This window comes from Pteronotus mesoamericanus, unplaced genomic scaffold (genome assembly GCF_021234165.1).
Source record: "Pteronotus mesoamericanus isolate MK-2021 breed Mesoamerican mustached bat unplaced genomic scaffold, CSHL_Meso_final contig_82, whole genome shotgun sequence".
NCBI classification, from domain to species: domain Eukaryota; kingdom Metazoa; phylum Chordata; class Mammalia; order Chiroptera; family Mormoopidae; genus Pteronotus; species Pteronotus mesoamericanus.
The window spans coordinates 17470040-17494090 of NW_026555265.1; positions in this window are offsets into that span (position 1 = coordinate 17470040).

Below are 24051 nucleotides of genomic sequence, written 5' to 3' on the forward strand. Positions count from 1 at the left end.
TTCCTGGACTTTCATTTCTAGTTCCTTTACCAGATTGGTGAAGATTTCCTTCATTATTTTTTCAAATAAGTTTTCAATTTCTTGCTCTTCCTCTTCTTCTGGCACTCCTATGATTCAGATATTGGAACATTTAAAGTTGTCCCAGAGGTTCCTCAGCCTCTCCTCATTTTTCGAATTCTTGTTTCTTCATTCTGTTTCTGTGGAATGTTTATTTCTTCCTTTTGTTCCAAATTATTGATTTGAGTCCCAGTTTCCTTCTCTTCACTGTTGGTTTCCTGTATATTTTTCTTTATTTTACTTTATATAGCCTTCACTTCATCCTTTATTTTGTGGCTGTACTCAATCATTTCTGTGAGCATCCTGACTACCAGTGTTTTGAACTTTGCATCTGATAGATTGGCTAGCTCCTTGTCTCTTAATTCTTTATTTGGAGTTTTTGATCTGTTCTTTCATTTGGGCAATACTTCTTTGTCTCAGTGCATCTCTTACATTGTAAGGGGCCTTAGGTATTTGCTGGGGTAGGGAACCCCCTATGCCACATTTAACATTGTATGTGGGGGAGGGGTCAGAGAGGGAACAATGCTGCTTGGTCAGCTCTCGCCCTACTTCCGGTCACTTCCCACAAATGGATTGTGTCCTTTCAGGTGCTGCCTTGGTGCTGATTCCTGGGTGGGTGGCTTGTGTATGTTGTAGGATCCCGTGGACACCTCCCTTAGACTCTCTTGAGAGACTGGCAGTTTCTCCCACCACCACAATCCCCACAGGATTTTACAGCAAGAGGTTTTGAGACTTCAGTTTCCTGTGTTGGAGCCCTGAGTTGCACGGCCTGTCTCACCCCTCAGTTGTTCCTCCCAGCTTAACCGCAAGTGAACATGGGATCACCTGGTCTGACAGCTCCCACCTTCCTGTGCATCCTCTCCAATCAGGCTTCCTGTCTCCACCCCATCTATTAGTCTGAATGAATGTTTCTTCTCTAACTTCTTGGTTGTCAATTAGTTCATATAGTTCAATTCTCTGGTAGTTCTGGTTGTTTTTTGCTTTTAAATTAGTTGTTATCCTTTTGGTTATGCAAGGAAGCAAAGCATATCTACCTATGCCTCCATCTTGGCTGGGACCAAAATCTTATACATGAATGTTATATCACCATTATTTACAATAGCCAAAAGGTGAAGAAAACCCATATGCCTATCAACTGATGAACAGATAAATATATTATATTTACATAATGGAATGTTATTCTACCTATAAAAGGAATAAGTAAGATTATGGTAAAAGCTACAATATGGATGAACATTGGAAATATTACATTTTTAATAATTTCATCATTATTTCATAAGTAAAAGAAGCCAGATACAAAAGACTATATGTTTCCATTTATATGAGATAACCACAATAAGCAAATCTATAGAGACAGAGAATGGATTAGTGAAATAGAAAACAGAAAAAGCTGGTGATAGGTAAATGTTATGAGATTTCTTTTCATGGTGATAAAAATGTCCTAAAATTGCTATGGTGGTGGTTGTTCATATCTGTGAACATAATAAAAATCATTGCATTGTGGACTTTAAATGGATGAGTTGTATGGTATGTGAGTTATCTCTCAATCTTAAAAAATGATTTAAGTAAAAATAAATAAAAATTTGTCATTTAAAAAATAAATAAATGGATACATTTTATAGTTTCCATTAGAATGTAAATCAAATTGGAGTAAAAAATCTAACAATACCCTTGGGAAAAAACTTAATAACTGCTAAAATTGTTGAGGAAAGAGAGGTAAAGCATGAACCTTTTTCTCAAAGCCTAGCTGAAACACAGAACGTCATTTATAACAGAGTGACTTACCCCTGGCCAAATCTTTTTTAGTCAATGAAAATATACATTTTTTTTCCTTTGGTTTTTTGATCTGAAGAGCTTCAGTGAGTCTGTGTTGTGTTTTAATTAGACTAACAGGACTCTCTGGGAAGTATATACGTGGGCTCTGATCTTGGATTCCAGAGAGAAAAATATCTTACCTTTGTTATTTGAGATTATTTACTTGTTTCTCTCACTTCAAAGTACCTCATAGGGAGTATTAGGAGGAAGTGAATGTGGACATTCATGTTTAGTTTTTGTGGGATTGTTAAGCAGCTTTACAGATGCAGGATTGTTTTGAGGGAAAAGGGAAAGAGAAGGAAGTCAATAGTAATAGGCACTTCTGAAAGGAGGCATGCCACCTATCTTCTCATTAATGAAGTGTTTTCCACATTAAATAATTGCCACACCTACTTAGTAAATTAGACAATATGATTTCCATATTGTAGATGAGAAAAGTAAGTCCTGGAGAAATGGTCACAATTAGAAAATAGTGGAGTTGTAATTTAGTTGCAGGTCTTTGTGATTCCTTGAAGCTTCATTCTCCTCTGTTCTCTTTTTACTCTACATCAGTGATTCTCGAATGAGGGCTATTTTGGAAAATATCTGGAGAAATTTTTGGTTGTGACAACTGAGTGGAGGATGCTACTGGCATCAAGTTGGGTAGAAGCCATGGATGCAGATAGATATCCTGCAATGCACAGCACATCCTTGCAGAAAGAATTCTCTGGCCCCAAATCCCAGTAGTGCTGAGAATGAGAAACTACTTTATACACAGTTCAATATCTCATAAACTTCCATGTGCTTAACAAAATCCATGGATGATTCTAATTCTCACATTTATATGCCCAGTTTATAGGTCTATTAAAAGCTTTGAACTTATGTATGCAACTACTCCCTTAGAAAGATATATTCCCCAAATGAAAAATATTTAGTCATCACATATTTGGTAAGTATTTAAATTTACAACTCTGCCATTAATATCACAATTTTATTTTATGGTTTATTTCTTTGAATCAATATATAAAGAGTCTACACATTATGATTGCTAGGTACGTCCCAAAACACTCTTCTAATTTATAGCCTTCTCTCATTTCTTTTGTAATGTGGGTTGATTTTGCTTATTATAACCTTTGTTGTTCTGAATTTCTTGTACCTTAATAACTGTTCTGGAGGTTTGATTGAAGGTTTGATTAGGTTCAAGTTCAACTTTTTTTTTTAAGAAAAATTAATTCACAGGTAGTGTTATGTTTTTGTATCAGGAGGAATTCAAAGCTTAGTTGTTTTTCTTTTGGAGTTTTAGAAGCTAAGCAAAACTTACTTTCATTAACTCAAATGGGGATGTGCTAATTAAATCATTCCTTCCTCATGGTTTAGCTGGAATATTTCTATAAAGAGCAACTTTCCCTGATCTAACATTGGTTACCTCTTTATACAGCTTATATGGGAAAAGCAAGAAAAATGCTTGATTATTTCTCTTTATTAACAATTTTCAAAATAACTTACTGTACTCTTCAGTTATAATCAATTAGCTTTATTACAATATTATTATAGACTTATGGACTGAAACTTATTTGATATGTTTTACTCCATTGTAATTATTATGATTATTGTCATTAAAAGTTTCCCCTTTGGTGAGTATGAGCCTTTTGAACTTGGCTGCTTAGTTCTTCCAGAAGTTGGAGGTTCTAATATTGGACTGAGGTTCCTTTGTCTGTCTGATCCTGTATGATTTCTTTTCATTTTTGCAGATCTCCCATATTTCTGTTTTGTAGATGGTATTTCTTATTCTTTTTCAAGGCTGTTACTTATTTAGACTTTAAAACAACCTTTTTTTGTTCTGAGGAGAAAAGAAGTGTCTGGGGCCGGGGGGGCGGGTGGAAAGGTAAAGGAATTGAAGGCATCTACAGTCTTAATCTAAGTTCTCTCTTTTTAAAAAAAAATTTAGCTTGATTGAGATATAATTGACAAATAAAATTGCAAGACATTTAAAGTGTACATTGCGGTGATTTGACGTATGTAAACATTGTGAAAAGATTTCTCATCTAGTTAATTAACACATCCATCACCCCACATATTTATTTTTGGGGGGGCAAGGGAGGTGAGACATTTAAGTTCTACTCTTACTGGATTTCAATTATACAATACAGTGTTATTAACTATAGTCACTGTATATTGATCTAATTTTTAGAGATCTTTCTAAAATGTAAATCAAATTATGCCATTTCTGTGATTAAAACTCGTATTGGCCCACGGCTGACATCAGAACCAAGTCCCAACTTTTTAAAGAGCCCCTTTATCCTCTGAATCCTGCTTACCTGGCTTTTTTTCTGGCTCCCTGCCCTGGCTAAACATTGGCCACATGGAATCTCTTGTAGTTCACCAAATATGGCACTGTTTCTCCAACTTATTGTTTTTTGCTCATTATGTTCTTTCCACCTGATCACCTAAGGCATGCTCTCCACCCTCTTCCCTTTGTCTCCTTGACTTCTATTCCTCCTTAGTTCTTATCTTGGATTTATTTCCTCATTGAGGTCTTGTCTATAACTCCTATTTTTGCTGTGACAGTTCTAGATTATGCCCAATGAAGATCAATTAGTTTATTTTTAATGCACATTTTCACTCTTATACGAGTTCCATTTTGGATGATATATTATCTAATTCTCCTCTCGCTGAACCCATGGCCCCAGAACTGTATTATGTACTCATCAAGTGGCCTTCCATGGCATTCTATTATTGCACCTACATTTCTCAATTCAATTATTTTAACTTTTTGTTAATCTTTGTTATGAATTGAATCATGTTCCTCCAAATTTATATGTTGAAGCCCTAATCCTCAATGTGACTGTATTGAGAGACAGCATCTTTGAAATGATGTCATAGTGATGTCATAAGGATAGACCCCTAATCAAATGTAACTTGATTCCTTATCAGAAGAGGAAGAGACACAAAGATACACATGTACAGAGGAAAGACCAGATGAGACACAATGAGAAGGCAGCCATCACAAGCTCAGGAAATAGGCCTCAGAAGAGACTAAATCTACTGGCACTTAAATCTTGAACTTCTAGTCTCTAGAACCCTGAGAAAATAAATGTGTTTTTAAGTTAGCTAAGCTGCGTTATTTTATTATGGCAGCCCTAGAAAAACTACTAGTCTTATTCATTATATTGACTTTTTTAGTTTTTAAATTCCTATTGCTAATCATAGTGGTTTGTTTATAGTGGTCATTATATTGTCAGGGTTCAGTCAGAGAAATGCAAACATTAGGAGTGATAAACTTTTTTTTATAGGGAGTTGACCTTATGTTATTGTGGAAGCTGGTTAAATAGTCCATAAAATCTGTTGTCTATGTCTGAATTAAGAAAGCAGGCACCTGGGAAGAAAAGAGAGAGGTAAAGTGGTGAAGAACAAGGAGAAACTGGAGCCCGTGAGGATGAGGCTGGAATTTATAGGGATGGACTAGAGTATCTGTGTTAGTCTTTTCAAATTTCCAGGTTCAATATTGCAGCTTGCCTATAACAGAAGCTTGAGTCCTTTGTCACAGAACTAAACCATTTACCTGTCCCAGGAGATGGAGATGTGAAAGGAGTATCTGATGGGAGCAGCAGAGGTGGAAGACAGACCTGCTCCACGCTATCAAGGGGAGCCAGCAGTTGGGTGTAATGTGCGTGAGTTGTAGTAGTGCCTAGTAGAGAACCTGCACAGATCTTCCAAGTATTAAAAAAAAGAATGCTGCTCTTTCTTTTTTCCCTCTTAAATATTATGCAAATGTCATTGTGGTCCATACTTACTTGAAATTACACAGTGAAGAGAATTCTGGGAAATGGGTCCTACTTTAGCAAACTGAGAAAATGTGAATCCACCACGGACACTCACTATTATTTGCTAAATAAATAAATGATACTGAAGCTAGTGACCCCATCATAATATTTTTATCCTTCTCCTAGAATGAAAAGGACTTATGGAGCTCATCTAGAACTTCTCTAGAAGCTGCATGTGTAAGTCTTCTTTTGTAGACTTTGAGGGCATCAAAATTTTTATTATGTGGTTGGTATTTTATTAATAAGTTAATAAAGATGAATCAAATGTATTTGATACAATACTCCAAAAAGACGCTCGAATCATGAAAACTGGCTACAGAATTAATTTATAATTTAGCTAAAATGAAAGATAGACAAAGAATATCAAGTTGTGGTCCTTATTACTTCATATTCATTCACAAACTAATGTAACTATAGATTACTTAGTTTATGACTTAGTTTAGTTTTGTTGTTGCTGTTGTTGGCTTTACCTCTTCTATTTACTGTCTGCCTTTTTACTTATTCCATATGAACTGAAGTGGGAGAAGTGGGAATTTCTGAAACATAATATACCTCGGCATTGAAACATTTTTGTTCTCTAGGTTTCCTGGGGACCAGCAATTTGAAGTGGAACAAAGAACACCATTGCTGTTGATCACCTATATTGAAGAACAATATATATTTCAACACCTTAACTCACAAAGATGATTCATTGCCACAGCATGGAAACAATGTTTCATAATCAATGACTATAGTTTTTAGGTAAGTGATAATTTGCATGAACAATTCCCAATCCCTTTATCTCTGGGACACTTGAAGCAGCTTAGCCATTACACAGAGGTTCCATAAACATGGGAGACTTCTTTTGATTTGCCAGTGTCACTTTAGGAACAAACCCCAGGACTATAGATCTGTCATTCATTCTTAGCTCTTCTATTTGGCCACTGTTAGAAGGGAGGTATAGTTGCAGGACACAGATGTGCATGCTCAGGCTTAAATAAGTGTCCATTCAAAGACTACGTATACAACATATGAACTATTTTGGTAAGTGTCTGCAGTAGAATAACTGGTTAAAATATTATTGAGATATAGGAAGATTTTAGTTATCCAGTTAAATCTCAGCCATTGTTTATTTTAATGTGTATAATTGCAGGTTTCTAGCATTTTTCTTTTAATTGGTTTGGGCTATGCAGAATAATTTTTACAAAACCTTTCCAGCTCCTTTGTTAGAATTGAAGGGAGAGAAAATGACCCCATGACACTCCTTTCTCATCTTAATGAGGTAAAAGTCAGAAAGCTGGAAATGCACATGGATTTTCTTGACTATTTGTTTTAATATAAACATTAAGAATGATAACCGACTTTTTGTCCTCAACTACTTCCATCAAGAATTATACATGGGACGCTGTATTTGGACTTGGCAGTAATATGAGAAGAATTTGCATCCTCCTAAAGCAATGCAGACAGGAGAGAAATGAGCTGAAATAACAGGAATGAGAAAATGGTAATAAATCACAAATGATGATCAGAAAGATCCTGATAAATCAGGGCAATGATTTAACAAGTCTCTGAAGGTCCATAAAATCCTTTGCTGCCAGTATAGCAAAGAAAGTTACCCCATCAAGTCATGCTTCTTTGTAGCTCTTATTTTTGCAGCTCTGTGCTCCCAGCTCATCAGCTTTGATAGCTCATCGAGAGAAATTAAATGGGCTCTCTCTTGCTGTCTCCTTTGGTCACTAAAAAATACTCAAACCACTAGAGGGATCTCTCTTCTTTGGAATGGAAAAAGAAAATCTAAATTGTATAATAAATTGTATACTTGAAATGGCACAGAAAAAAAGCCAAATAGGGCCACAAATTAACTATTGCAATTTTCAGAGATGTTTCAGTGTCTGCAGAGGGCCTCTGGCCCTGGGAAGTCTGACGTTTCCAAGGTTCTGAAAGAGAGAGGGCCAACGTGGACTTTGTCATGCAAATATACTTTGAACTACTCAAGTGGGCTTCAGTGGTAACTTGGTGGGGGAAGGCTACAGACTGACTGAAGAGCCTTAAGGACAATTGCCACAAGCCCTTTGGAGTCTGTAACTTACCCTATGACAGTTTTGAAGAGCTTCACATTTTGATAGTTCAACCCTACAGACATTTGAAAAAGGATGAGAGTAGGGCAACACACATGCCCACACATACCACGTAATTTTCAGGTTATTTAGCAAATATCTGTATCTCCGTTTTATACATGAGGAATCAGAATTGAAGAGATTTAGTTATTTCTCCAAACACTAAGTGGAAAAGCCAAAGTTTTAACTCAGTTTAGGTACTTTTTTCTTATATTTAAGCTTCCTATGGAAATAAGTAGAATTTTGGAAGAAAGGAACTGTCTTATTGTAAGTATCTGATAATTAATAAGTGTAATACAGAGAACAATTAGTCAAATAATATAAACTTTGAAAAACAGAATGAAGGAGGTTCAGAAAAAAATTTAATAATTTTATATAGAAAGATTTAAAAAAGGAAGGTGACTGGAAAAGGCTAGAAAAATCACAAAAGTGAAAATTTGACAAAACTGTCACAAAATTGCAATGAAGAGAAAAGAGAGCATACCTAAAGGAATCAGTGTAGTGATACAGAAAGTCTTTGGTGAGATTCAATCTTACAAGATATCTAAGAATGATGGAAAGAGCCATGAACCACTGAGGACCATGTGAAAGAGCAGAGCAAGATCTAAGGAGGGCATGTGAGATAGTTGAACATCTATATGAATGACGGGTGGGAAAAACGCTCTGTACAGTACAGTGCTCAGGACAGTGCAGGAAGAGGAAAGCTAATGAAGGATAAACTTAGAATGTTGAGCAGATTTTACAAGGCTGATGGGTGAGGGGGAAAAAACAGATCAAGACTTATTTTTATGTACATTTTCAACCTTTTAAATATATTGAATAGTCTATCAGGGAAATAAAATCAAATTTGGAAAGCAAAAATAGGAAAGGGTGAAACAATTATAATTAAGAAGAAATTAAAGCTCAAGGAAGACTTAGCAGATACTCCTGTTCAACAGCAATTCTACCTACATCCCACTTCACCCTGTTCTGTGTTAACAGAGAACCCTGATTTTTCAACTATTCTGTGGTTTTTGCCTTCAAGGGAGAATGGACCTTTCCTGAACCCCAAGTGCTGAATCTTGATTTCTCTAAATGTATCCTAGAAATTGCATTCATTTTTAAGGGATTGATTTAGGGATGGACATGTGACATTATTTTGGCCAAAGAAACATGAGGAGAATGTCTTATCTGGGGTGTTGCTGGAAATATTCTTCCTTTTTCAAAAGAGACACATGAAAGAGAGATGCCCTCTTCTTCTCTTCTGGACTCTAGATAATGTTGCTAAACATGGATGACTTGAGCTGCTGCACTTATTCAAAGTCACTGGTAGAGTAGCCCACCCTATCTTAATGTAGTTTAGCACTGAAAATAATCAACCATGGAAATGCTTCTTTAGGTCTTATGCAGAGAGTGCATTTTCCCTCTTTGTTTTAGCTATCTTTTGAGTCTTCTCTTTGTGACAAAAGCATTCTGATACTCAAGTGATCATTTAATTTTTAAAAGAAAAATTCTATATAAAATAAGAAAAGACATGAATTAAATATAGTTGATGTAAAATTCTTACTGTTTTAATGAAGAGTAAAGCAAACTGGAACAAATAGAAGTCAACAAAATTGGACGTTAGGGAAGCTAATGTTATTAGTTTGTGATCTCAGAAGCAGGGAGAAATTTCAGAATAATGGCAATACTGATCCATCTGTCATAGTTAGACTTTATGAAATAGGAAGTACACTTTTATATTTACTGGTAGTTCCAGAGTAATTTGGATGTGTGTCTTCAACAGCTCATTTGTATCTGTTCACCAAGTGGCTGTCGTCCCAATAAAGACCTTCTGAGACTTCTAATGCATCCTGAGGTATCATTAGTTCTTTCTCCTCAGTGTCCCCCCAAAAGGTCAACAAAACAATTTTTTCCTCTTGATTTTCCATTGTCCTTCAATTTTGGGTGCCCTCTCCCCCTTTTTTTCCCTGTCTCTTTTGCCTAACCAATTTGTGTCATTCCTCAATGTCTCTCTCATCTTACTTTGACACCTCTAGTCTCATTGCTTCCTCTTGTTTAAGAATTTAAAAATATTCACTGGTAGTACTGTGTCATTGATTATATAATTATAATCAATTATAATCAATATATATATATTAGTATTACCTCTCCAACAGAACAATTTTTGTGATGACCGTGGTTTTTTTTTTTTTTTTTGCAGTACTGAACTTACAGTGCTTACTCAACATGGACCTGTTGAGATAGAAAGAAACAAGACTGACTGGGTAATTTGTAGCCATCCAAATATAAAATGACTGGGAATCAGTGATTATAAAGAAACTGAATAGGATTTGGTAGTGAGGGAGGAGTTTTATGTGACAGAGAGGAAAAAATTGGTAGATTGCAAGATTTTTGGTTTGTGTGTTAAGAGATTCTCTTGGTGTCATCAATGGAAATAGATAACCATAAAAGAAAGATTTTTCGTGGGAAGATAAGCATTTCTACTAGATTTGGATCAACCCTATGTTTTGGCCACATGGTCAACTTTTATATGGTGTAATTTAAATATACTGAAAGAATTCTCCCTCAAAGCATCTTCCTCATTAGAATTCTAGAATGCACGTCTTTTCTGATTTCAATTCTACCTTTATGTATCTGCCTTATCATTATGGGGCTAGATGCAGCAAGCTGTACTTCCCAGACTCATTTGCCAGCTGGCTTCCTGTTAGGTTCTGCCAAGAAGCACTTGAGTGATAGGAACACAAGAAGAAGGAAGGAGGACTTCCTTATTCTGTTTGCTATACAGATTGCTATCACCTAGGCAGTGACAATTTGCTGCAACAGTGGCATTTCACCCCAGCAGGAATACTTTGTTTTAACAATGGAAGTTGGTTTCAATCTCCAGGTTCTTTGAATTCCAAAACTAGTTTATTGCTCCCCTCCCTAAGTACTAAGTGCAATCAGGCATTTCTCCCAATTTAGAGACCTGAGTCCCACATCTGCAAGGCCCCTACTCCCAGATTCTAAATTCTAATAATCTAACCTCTTTCTTTTTATTCTCTAAAATCTGTGGGTGATAGCTACTTGTTTTCTCTGGGTAATTTTTAGTGTTCACTGTCGCTCTTTCAGCCCTCAAGCACCTATGTTAAATATTTTTGTTGAGATGCTTACTTTGTTTTTTTTCCTGTTGGCATGTGAGTAATGCACTGCAAAAAGACCCTAACAGTTACAGGCATATTCAAATACAGTGAGGTGCTCCAATAATTTGGTTGGGAAGATCGGAGAAGGATTTATGATAAACAGTAACATTTGCAAATGACCTTGAATATGGATAGGATTTAGAGGTTTAAAAATGAGATGGAAAAAGCCTTTCAAGGCAGGGAAACCCTATGAAAAATTCTCATTAATTGAAACACAAAATATTGTAATTATGTTGGAAATCATGTGTACAAGTTAATATTTGGAATTAAATTTGCAGAAGAAGGATTGGATCTGAACTTGATGGGGATCTTTGATGCCAGGACCAGAAGTGTTGAATTATTAAAAGCTTTTGAGTAGCTGGGCTGCAATATTAGGAGGTCAGAGGAGGAAAGAAAGGAAGATACATATTGAACACACCTATACTTTGGAAGGTAATGCAGTGAGTATGAGTAAGTTTTGTGTTACCCCAGAGATAACAGAGATGTCATATTCTTCTATTCCTCTAAACAAAATATAACCTGTCTCTGAGTTTCTAATCATCTGACTGGCAGGATATCCGGTATTAGCATTGGAATTTGCTCTTTATTTTCGTGTCAGAAGCTAAGTGTTACATTATTCATGAAAATGGAAGAGGCCCCTGGTCCTTGCCTCATGATGGCCACAGCTGTTTTTGTTGATTTTATTCCTGGCCTACTGTGTTGAGAGCCGAAGAAATGCTCTGGGTGGGTTCCAGAGGTGCGTTTTTACGTGGTCATTTTTGCCACAAGAACATTATAGCTGTGGTCAGGGCCAGTGGAATTAGTTTTGTTGTCAGTATCTTTGGATCTGTACATTCAGCCCATACCAGTAGTTCTGTGACCTCCTGAGATCTGCTTGGAGCAGAATACAGGTTCTGCACATGCTGTGTGGCAAACAGAATAATGGTCTCCCAAAGATGTTACATCTTAATTCCCAAAACTGGTGAATATGTTACATTATAAGGAAAAGGGAAAATAAGATTGTTGAAATAATTAACATTGCAAATCTACTGATTTAAAATAAGGATATTATTGTCGATTATCTAGGTGGGTCCACTGAATCAGAAGGGGGCTTAGACATGGAAAGGGAAGAAAGTTGGAGTGATACCATGTAAGGACTCAACCTGGTTCTGCTGGTGTGAAGATGAAGAAGGAAGATTATAAGCCAAGGAATTTTGGTAGCTTCTAGAAGCTGGTGAAGGCAAGGAAATGCATTTTCCTCAAGAACCTTGAGAAAAACCATCTTGATTTTAGCCTAGTGAGAGCTCCGTTGTGCTTCTAACCTATAGAAGTATAACATAATAAACTTGTATTTCTTTAAACTATAAGCTGATGGTGATTTGTTACAACAGCAGTAGGAAACTGACATCCTTCTGGAGTTGCCTCTTCTCTTTCCTCTAGACATGGGATGTCTCATTCTATAACTGCATGCCTGATACAATCTGCTTTCCTCTTACCTCAGTTCCAGCACATCCACCCTTTCCTTATGCAGGCTAATCCTAGAAACACAGGCAAATTTCTATAATACAAACTCTGAAATACAAAAATGTTTTCATATTCCCCTGCAAAAACCCTAGACCTTATGAGTCAGCAAACCCAGATCCACAGTGGGAGACTGGCTCACTGTCTATTTCTGAAAATGAAGTTTTATTGGAACACATTTTCTTAAATATTGTTTATGGCTATTCTCAGACTACAAAGAAGGAGTTGAATAATTGTGACAGACGGTCCACAAATCCTTCTTTACTTTTTGGGACTTGTCAGAAAAAATGTGCTGACTTCTTCCTTAACAACAAAATTATGGCTAATCTTAGGGAGGGAATGTGGATAAATATGGGGGGAGCAGAATTTACTTTTCAACTGTTACTCTATAGTAGCAATAAGTAAAACAGAAGTTAGTATCTCAGTAGATCAACTAACTCATGGTTGATGTAATGGGCTGAATGGTGGCCCCAAAGATATCAAGTTCTCTCCATGGAAACTGTATTACCTTGTTTGGAAAATGTGAATTAATGAAAGGATAATTTAGATTAAGAGAAAATCTTGGACTGTCTTGGTGGACCCTAAATGCCATCTTCTGGTTATAAGAAAGTGTTGGAGGAGACTTGGTACACACACAGTGGAGAAGGTCATGTAAAGGCAGAGGCAGAGCGACATGGCCCACAAACTAAGGAGCCCTACGCCACTATGAGCTAGAAGAGGCAAGGGATGGATTCTCACCAAGAGCTTCAGGAGGAAGCATAGCTCTGCTGACACCTTGATTTTGGACTTTGGGCTTCCAGAACTGTTAGGAAATAAAAAATAAATTTCTGTTTTTCTAAGCCTCCAAGCTGTGGTCATTTGTTATAACAGCAATACCAAATTAATGCAGATAGGAAGACCATATTGAGAAGATAATAACCTTTTAGACAGTCTATATGATTAAAGCCAATAGAAATTTTATTTGCTTATGAATTACAGACTCATTACTGCACATAATATTTGGCTTTGGGGGAAGAAATGTAGGGATATGCAAAGGAACATGCTTTAGGGATTCCTAGTCTTCGTGGGTATTCAAATCATTTAATGGTGTATAAATAACTTCACAGTAATACAGTCAAAGTTCTTAGAGTAAATCATTTTGATTCCCACTTCTGTCTGGCACAGAGAAATAAATGATCAGCATTTCAAAATGAGCCCTTGGCTGTTCTAGAATTGACTCAATAACTGCTTACAGAGCATATGGTATGCCAGCTTACATTCCTTCTTTTTATTTTCACACTTTTCAAAATAAACATATATACATTTATATTATATTATATTATAATTTAAGATGCTTCATCATTGTCAATATATTTAATATGCTGAATATGCTAAATATTTAGGTCTACTTCATTGAAAATGATTTATAATTGGTTTATTTTTATAGATGGGTGCATATTTGAACTCAACACTTAAAATATACTTTTCCAGATTTAGTATATATTTTTTTCCTGAGGAAGCTGCATATCTCAGTAAAGTTGGTAATAACAAAATAATCTATTTGATGTTTTGGCTGTTTAATACCAAAATTTCTAAAAGTAATGTTATTAATTCCACTCTATCAAATCAAAAGCAAGTCCTAAAACTCATTTACAAGTGGAAATAATACCTTTAGTCTACACCTCTTGTGCACAGTGTTGAATTCTCTTTGTCTAGCCACAGATTCAGGAGGTAGTTTTGCACAGGCTCAACCTCTCCTCACAGGGTTAACCTAACAGGGCATAGACTCAGGTACTTCAGCTGTGGTGCCATGCCTCTTCTGCCCTGGGAGCTCCCTGAGGCTGAGAGAGTTTGCTTCTGAGGTCCATTCCCTTAGGCTTCTCAGAAAGCTCCTCCATTTGAGCAACTCTGTGGTGGCCAACTCAACAATGCACCTTGTAAGGACCTTCCCTTCCCTGTTTCCCATATCCCTCCATCACATCTCTGAATAGTCCATTCATGCAGTAGCTTTTATCTCAGACTTTTTTTTCAGGAAACCCAAGTTAAGGCATTAGAATATTACAGTTAAAAGAAATCACCAGTAAACACTAATCTTTAAAATCTTTTCATTATGAATACTTATGAATATTCACAAAAATAGAGAGAGAAGTAAAATAGAACCCCATGGACCCTTCATCCATATAACTTTTCCAGAGTATGATGGAAATAGATTCCTAGACAAGATTTTTATTGGGACAGCAATCAAAAGGTAAAATACATATATATATTTGCTTATTAGTACTAAATTACCCGTCACAAGGATTCTATGCTTACAGACCACTCTTGACAACAGAATGTGAGAGAGCCCATTTTCTTACAGCCACCCTAAAACAGTGTGTGGTCAAACTTTTGGATTTCTGCCAATCTCACCCATGTAGTTTAAACTGCATTCTCTTATTATGGGCAAGATGGAGCAAGTTTTTGTGCTTTTTGTAAATTCTTCATATCTTTTGTCCACTTTTAATGAAGCTTTTTCTTCTCATTTTTCAAGTCTTTTATAGTAGTGAAATTAACACTTTATCAATTACATCATTTGAAAATGTATATTTTCAGTTTTTGTCATTTTATTTTAATTTGGTATTTTCTTGCATTTCTTTTGACTGTATCTTTAGAAAATCCAGACCTCACAAAGTAAATATTGACAAGAGATTAATGTAAGAGATTATGATAAATAAATATTGTGAGTGAATTAACCCTTCTCCAAATACTTAAATGAAGACTTACAAGTATAAGTTTCAAGTTTGCAGGTTATCTCACACCATTCCAACACTTGGCAGTTAACATTTGGTCTAATTGTCCAGGTCTTTTTATATTATTTTTTACTTTAAATTACTTTTATTTTTCAATTACAGTTGACATACACCATTATATTAGTTTCAGGTATTCAAACCAGTGATTAGCCCTGCTGATACCTTGACATTTATATAATTTAGTAAGTGATCACTTCAATAAATCTAATATCTGACACCATACATCCTTACTACCATATTATTGGCTATATTTCTTATGGGGTACTACACATCCATGTAACTGTTCTGTAACTAGCAATTTGTACTTCTCAATCCCTTCACCTTTTTCACCCATCCCCCCAATGCCCTTCCCATCTGGCAACTGTCAATTTGTTCTCTATATCTTATAATGATAATGACTAGAAAAGAAATACAATGAAGAATTTCTTTCACTGAACTCTGTGTCATGCCAATTAAAAAAACTTGAAAAATTAAACAATGCAGCACCAAAATTAACAAAGGCCCAGCTACTAATTCAACTGTTTTTATATCTATTTAACAATTTGAACTTTAATGATCTGACTACAATTCTATCCTATCTCATGTAAATAATTTTCTGATAATTAGTAAGTGACTTATTAAATCCAAAATTCAAGTAATGACTAAGTGATAATACTGATAGAACCTTTTGTTTTCTTGATATATTTTTTAGCTTTAAAACTATTAGTAATTTAAAAAGAATAATTTTCAATATTGAAGACACTATTCAATATATGAATTAAAGTTTGTACTTAGGAAATGGAATGCAGTACCTCATAGTTCACACTTTGTTTCACTTTTTTATGTTTTAACCCAAATACAGACTCCAAGTGGTCACCTTAGAACGACAGAATTTAAGTAAAAGTTCTCTGTCTTTTACAATTAGTGTGCTGTCACTATATATTTTGAGTCTTCTGTTTAAATGAAAGAATATAGCTACATAAAACATCCAAAACAAGCTTAAATGATTTCTGAACCATTACAAAGTTATTTAAAAATGAAAATGTGCTGAGTATACAAGTATTAAAAGCTGGCTGTACAATTGGGAATTCTTGAAATTAACTTCCCAGTAAAAATACAATATTTATTAAAGAATAAGTGATAAAATGTCCTAATTACACATATATTATTAAAACTTAACAGTAGCCAGAGCAATGTTTTAGACGTTAGATCAATGAAAGGTTTGAGGGAAGAGGGGTATTTTTGTCACTGACAGTGTTTAGAATTGTCAGCGCATGGTAATAATAAAAAGCAGATGTTTTAATATTCTCTACAGACTATAGACACCCCTTTATCGCTTGCTTCTGAGGAAGACCTCATCCACCACTGGGTCCATCCCTGGGTGGCAGTGAATGAATGAATAGGAGAAGTCGTTCAAAAGGGAACAACAGGCAGTCCCTTCTCTTGGAGATTTTATGTTGTAGGTGGGGTAGGACATAAAACTCTGATTTTGATGGCCTTATGACAGAGAAGATTTCTGGAGAGAGAGAATAGTTAAGAATGTACTTTGGCTTGAAACACAAAATTCTCTCCTTGGCCAGACTCTAGTCAGGCGCCTCTGAGAACTCTTCTGGATTAGTCCCAACCTTGGCCTCTAAAGGGTTGAAAAAAACATTAACATAGTTTCTAACAGCTCAAGACCACATCACTTTGATGACCCTGACCCCGGCTCAAGTGCCAGCCTGGGAAAACTGAAGGCTGTCTTAAGACTTTACTGGGTGTTCCCACCAGCACTTGAAGATAGGACCTCTGTCTCCCAGTCAGTTAAAGAACCCAGATGGGTTTCACAATCATCAACCCCCTTCCTTGCTGTTTGTAATTTTTCACTTTTCTGACTTTAATGAGCCCCCATCCACCCTTCTCTCTATTCTTTTATTCTTTCTTTAAAATGTCCAGTCATCTTTTTACAAATTGAAGTTGAGTTCCGTCTACTCTGGACTGTTCCTTACTGCAACAGCCCTTTTCCAGTTAAGATCTGCCCACATCCATGTTAACTAGCGCCTGGATTTGTTTATCTTCTACAGGACTTACAAATTATTCTAAGTACATACAAAGATGGCTAAATGAAGCAGAGATACCACTGGGGGAAGATCCACAAGAAAATTTTGCTACAGATAGTTTTTCACATGGAACATATTTGACTCTTTTGAATGTAGTTAGAAACAAAAGTTAAACCCAGCAGAGGACTGGTAAAAACTGAAACAGTGTGCTCACGTGCAGGAGCAAGCTGTAAAGATGAAGGTTTTAATTAAATGCTTGGGAGTTGCCAGAAGAAGGGCCTATGCTAGATTGAGAGAGAAACCTGTGGGATACACTAGGTTAATGGTAATTGCCAAAACATGTTTGTAAATAACTTGGAGATTTTTCAATTACAAGAGTCCCTAGGCCAAAAAGAGGATTTTAGTTTTTGAGCAAATTGTATGAAATGAGATCAAAGAGCTAAGACACTTATGGGAACTTTCAAAAAGTCAAGTGGCTTAATACTCTTATATGTGATTTTACCAAGTTACAGCACTACCATATCAATAAATGTGGGGATTTGACAGCAAGTCATATACACACACAGAGACGTAGGTTTTCTGCTTATTACACGCTGACATAGTCCTGGCTGGTGTAGCTCAGTGGATTGAGTGTCAGCTTCTGAACCGAAGGGTTGCCAGTTTTATTTCCAGTCAGGGCACATGCCTGGGTTGTAGGCCAGGTCCCCAGTAGGGGGCATGTGAGAAACAACCACACGTTGACCTTTCTCTCCCTCTCTTTCTCCCTCCCTTCCCTTCTGTAAAAATAAATAAATAAAATCTTTAAAAAATATATATCTTTTAAAATGCTAACATAACATTTGTTAATTTGTTCATTCATTCTGTAAAATATTTGATAGTTATTAAATGTTAGACTCTATGCTATGCAGTGGATATTCAGGGAAGCATCTTCGAAAGAAATGTAAAACATCTATTTTAAAAATAAATGAACAGAGTTTATAGGCCTGATATAAAGAAGGTAGAAGTGCTCCAGGAATCTTTTACTCATCTGTTTTTGAATCTATTCCTTGCCCTTCTCAGCTTTGTCTGTATCTGAGACCTGAATTTTCAGGGTGCATTTCCCAAGCTCAGATGGATTTTAACTGAGTTTGGCCAAAGAGAGGCATTGAAAAGGAAGTGGATGGTGGCAGAATTGGAGAAGCCAAGGTATTGTCCCATTACTCTACTCAGGCAGCATCTTTGGAAATAGCGTCCCTTCTTCCATAGCTCCAAATTCTGCTTGACAAGCCCAGCTTCTGGCTTGTGGTGTGCCAGCTCAGCTCATGAGAGCTGAAACCGACCTATCTTCCAAACTCTGCATTTAGTGATGAATAGGTAGCTATAAATCTATATGGTTAGATATTTACACCACAGAAAGTGGCAAACAGTTTTGTTTTTTCCCAGAGAGATGGGTGCTAAACTGGCACACCACTGGATTTAGAAATGCCATCTCTTTGAAGTGTTTTTCAAACTCTATTTGTTTTTTTTCAGGGTTGCAACTATTACGGATGTCCCCAATTTCCCCTCCTTTGCCCGCCTCTGCCCATCTCCCTCCCCCATTCCCTCTGGCTGTCAGGACACTGTTATCTGTGTCTTTGAGTTATGCATATATATTCTTTGACTAATCCCTTCACCTTCTTTCACCCAGTTCCCCCTTCACCTCTTCCTTCTGACAGCTGTTGGTCTGTTTCATGTATTAATGACTCTTTTTATTTCATTTGTCAGTTTATTTTGCTCATTAGATTCCATATATAAGTGAGATCATATGATATTTGTCTTTTTTTCTGGCTAGTTTATTTCACTTAGCATAATAACCTCCAGGTCCACCAATGCTGTCGCAGAAGGTAAGATTTCCTTCTTTTTTACTGCTGCATAGTATTCCATTGTGTAAAGGTACCATAGTTGTTTTATCCACTCATCTACTGATTTAATTTTTTGAGGAAACTCCATACTGTTTTCCACAGTGGCTGTACCCATCTACATTTCCACCAACAGTGCACTAGGGTTCCCTTTTCTCTACTTCCTTACCAGCATTTGTTATGTGTTGATTTATTAGATGATAGCTGGTCTGGCAGGTGTGAGGTGATCTCTCACTGTGGTTTTAATTTGCATCACTCTGATGATTAGGGGTGTTGAGTATTTTTTAATATGTCTGTCAGCCATCTGTGAGTCTTTTTTTGAAAAATGTCTATTTAGGTCCTTTTCCCATTTTTTTTTTTAAATTGAATTGTTTGTCCTCCTGGTATCTTTTACATATTTTGGAAATTAACCCTTTGTCAGTATATCATTGGCAAATATGTTCTCCCATTCAGTGAGCTCCCTTTTCATTTTGTTGGTTTATTTTGCTGTGCAGAAGCTTTTTAATTTGATATATCAAATACATCTTATATGTTTACTTTTTCCCTTTTTCCTTTGTTTCTCTTGCCCCAGGAGACATATCAGCACAAATGTTGCTACTAGACATGACTGAGAATTTACTGCCCATGTTTTCTTCTAGAATTTTTATGGTTTCACCACTTATATTTAGGTCCTTTATCCACTTTGGTTTTATTCTTGTATATGGTGTAAGTTGGTGATCTAGTTTTATTACTTTGCACGTACCTGTCCAATTTTCCCAACAGCATTTACTGAAAAGGCTGTCTTTACTCTATTGTATATTTTTGACTCCTTTGTCAACTACTAATTGACTAATAGGCATGGGTTAATTTCTGGGCTCTCTGTTCTGTTCCATTAATCTAAATGCCTGTCCTTATACCAGCACCAGGCTGTTCTGATTAAAGTGACCTAGTAGTGTCTTTTGATATCAGGTATTGTGATTCTTTCAACTTTGTTCTTTCTCAAGATTGCTGAGGCTATTTGGGATCCTTTTGGGTACCATATAAATTTTTGGAGTATTTGTTCTAGATCTGTGAAATATGCCATTGGTATTTTAATAGAAATTGTGTTGAATCTATAGATTTCTTTGGGTAGTATGGACATTTTAATGATATTAAATTTTCCAATTCATGAACATGGTATATGCCAGTGGTCCCCAACCTTTTTGACACCATGGACTGGTTCCATGGAAGATGGGGGGTGGGGTGGGAGCGGTGGAGGGACAGTAGGTAGAGTTCAGGCAAGCTTTGCTTGTGGCCTCATTCCTAATAGGCTGTGGACTGGTACTGGTCTGCACCCTGGGGGTTGGGAACCCCAGGTATATACTTCCACTTATTTGTATCTTCCTCAATTTATTTCTTCAATGTCCTATAATTTTCCAAATACAGGTCTTTTACTTCCTTGGTTAAATTTATCCTTATGTACCCTATTTTTTTGTTGCTATAGTAAATGGGATTGTTTTCTTAGAAATATACAATCTTCCAAAACTGAATCAGGAAGAGCCAGAGAATCTGAATAGAGTGATTACAACTAATGTAATTGAAGCTGTAATTAAAAAAAACTCCCAACAAATGAAAGCCCTGGACTGGATGGCTTCACAGGGGAATTTTACCAAACATTCAGAGAAGAACTAACATCTATCCTTATAACGTTATTCCAAAAAATTCAAGAGGAGGGAAGACTTCCAAGGTCTTTTTATGAGGCCAGCATTATCCTAATTCCAAAACCAGATAAAGACACTACAAAGAAATAAAATTATAAGTCAATATCCCTGATCAACATACATATTAAAATCCTTAACAAAATATTATGAATGCTGAATCCAGCATTAAAAGATCATATACAATGATCAAGTGGGATATATTACTCAACCTCTAGAGATGGTAGTTGGCTTTCCATTATCATAATTCTCTCAGTTGCTTCAAATTCTCAATTGTTCCTTCCTCTGTGTAATTACTTGCATCAAATTCTCTTTATCTAGAGAAGTTCTGTTTTTCTGATGGTATCCTCACCGACAGAGAAGGGCGCCTCACATGAACTTGGATATTCAGGTAAACATCTTCTTAAGAAATGTAACATACTAATTAAAAAAAAACAATAAAACAAGCAGAATTTTGCAATAGGATTAGAGGATAAGGAAAAGGTATGATTCAACATATGTCCATATTTTTGGTTTGGGAATGTAGGTGGATAAGAGTGCCATTTGTTAAGAGAGGAAGCAAAAGTAGAGGAACAAGTTTGTGGCTGGGGGTGGAGGTGTTGAGTTTGAGGTGCTCATGGGAGTCCCAAAGACAGATGTCCAGTGGGGTTTTATAGAATCAGAACACAGAAGGAATATCTTCTGAAATCCTCCTCCTGTTATCAATCTTTTAGTTGCTTAGATTATTTCATCCCTTTTCTGTATCCTTCTATTCCTGCTTTTATTGACATATGCTCACTTCTTCCCTGTTTTAAAACAAGGACAACAAAAAGCAAACACCTAAGAAACTTATCACATTAAAGTCCATGCTTTCTACCAGTTTATGCTGTGTCTTTCTTTTCCCCTACATGAGTAGTTTTGTTTCCATCATGGCTTTTTCTACTTCCCTCCCTCCCACTCCACCTTAATCCTTTGAAACCTGGCATCTACTCTGACTCTTCTGAAACTGACCTCAGCAAAAACAGCAATGACTTGCTTATTGCTAAATCCATGAGACTCACAGCTCTGAGCGGGCCAGAGGTGATAAATTTTGGTGAGTGGCCAGTACATGGCAAATATTCAGTAAATGCGAGTTGCTATTATTGTGGTTGGGCCTAATAGATATTTAAAAAAATGGTACTGCTAAATTTGATTCTCCACCCCCCAAGAGGAATTATCTTTAAAAATCACAAAAATTGAAAAATCACAAAAAGTAAAGAATTATCTGTACTTTGTCAGACCATTTCACACAATTGGCAAATTGAGTTGGGGGAAAAATTATTCACATTATTTAGCATCTTTTGTAAGGTACAAAAAAATAAACCCATGAAAATTGTTTGACTACAATTTTCACCTTTCAACTAGCTGTTTGTTTCATTACACAGAGAGAGCTTCAAATGAAGCCAGTTGCCTTAGGGGAATGATAGGTTACATAGCATTTTCCTCAAAACCATCTATGCTTTCTGGTAGTACCCACAAATGGCTAGCAATCTTTAGTACAAAACAGAAATGAAGTTTAAGGGTCATTTACTAACTGGCATGTTTGATTTACAGTCTAGTAGTTGCAAAGAATTAGCAGTGTATTCATGTTTCAATAGCTGACAGCATAAAGGACATGTAGTGATGAGCACACTCTTAAATCATATTTTTGCCTTAGTGTAAAAGAGAATGTGGTTTAATAGAACGGTGTGACCTAATATTTCAATCTCTTTTGGAGGAAAGAATAAAGTCTACATATGAGAAGTGGTGTGTTATTTTCAGTTTGTTCTCTATATGTAGACACTTCGAACTGTGAAAACCAAGCTTTGTCATGTATGCATTTGTAATCATATATGCTCAGATTTAATCCTGATTTACAAGCAATAAACTTCATGCTCTGAAACAGAGACTCCTCAAGGCATATTGAAATTGTGAGCAAACCAGTGTTCTCCTTAATGTAACACCAGTGGTCGGACTGCATGAACATGCTCAAGGTTCATTAATGGAAAAACAATACAGTATTTTTAATTGGAAGATTATGATGCCTACAATGATCACTGTCACTTATATCCCACATTAAACCTTAAATGTAGTAAAATCCCATGGTAGGAGGACTATAGGTATGATTTCATATTAGTTTAATAGAAATAAGTGACCTATTATTTTAATAAAAAGATAGGGTTGCAGTACCATACTATCTGAAATGCTTACCCATCATTTGTTCTTCATCACATAGAGAAGCTCTAAAGAAAATAAAATACAGTGTAAAATGATAAGAGTCATGATATATTTAAGCTTTAGGAAAATTCAGAATGAAGAAATACTTTAACATGAGGCACATCTATTTTTATAACATTTGTATTGTTCTTGTATCTTTGTTCCTTTTTAATATAATTTACTTTAAATTCACTCAATTATGTTACACTTATCTTCAGGATTAGAAAAAATAATAGCCAATCAAATAAGTATGCAGTAGAAAGAAAGAAAGAAAGAGAAAATATCAATGCATAAAAATAAACACACACACAAATCATATAGATTGCTTTGCTGACCCATTAGAAAATTTCTAAAAATGTCCATGCTTTGCTGCCAACATTAAGCTTAATTTGATTATTTTTTCTCTTTAAAAGAATAGAGTCCATTCTATGGCACTTTTCTGACACATGGCACCATTTCTAGATGAAGAATATACATTCCTATATGGAATTAATGTGATTCAGGCAGAGACAAGAAAATCACTCATGTCATTGTGTACCACAGGGTTTGTGTAAGCGACACATGCCTAGAAATCCAGAAACAGGAATCTTGACCAAGCAATTTTGGAACTCTGGAAGAGCTGAACACCAGAGCACAGGAGTCGAACGTCTTCCTTATCTTTCATTCTCTTTCAAATAACATGCAATTTTGCTTGGCAGGTATTGACAACTTCACCCCTTTTGTTTTGCCAGATTTGTCTTCTGTAGCTCAAAACTGATGCATAAATCTTTCCTTACTCCTGCTTTCTCTTCCTCTCTCTTTCCCTTCTTGGTTTTTCCACTTAGAGGTTATATAATCTTGATTAAATTACTTAATCTTTTATGTCTTAGTTTCCTCCTTAATATTAATAATAATAATAATTTATCCTTTAGGAGAATCAAGATGGCAGAGGACTGAGTGGAAGTCACACCTCCTTCCAGGACCAACCTGGAATTGTAAATAAATTGTGGAGAAATCACTTGGAACAAACAACTGAACAAGAGCAAGAGAGGAGCCTTATAACCTTGGAGACAGAAGAAGCAGCTTT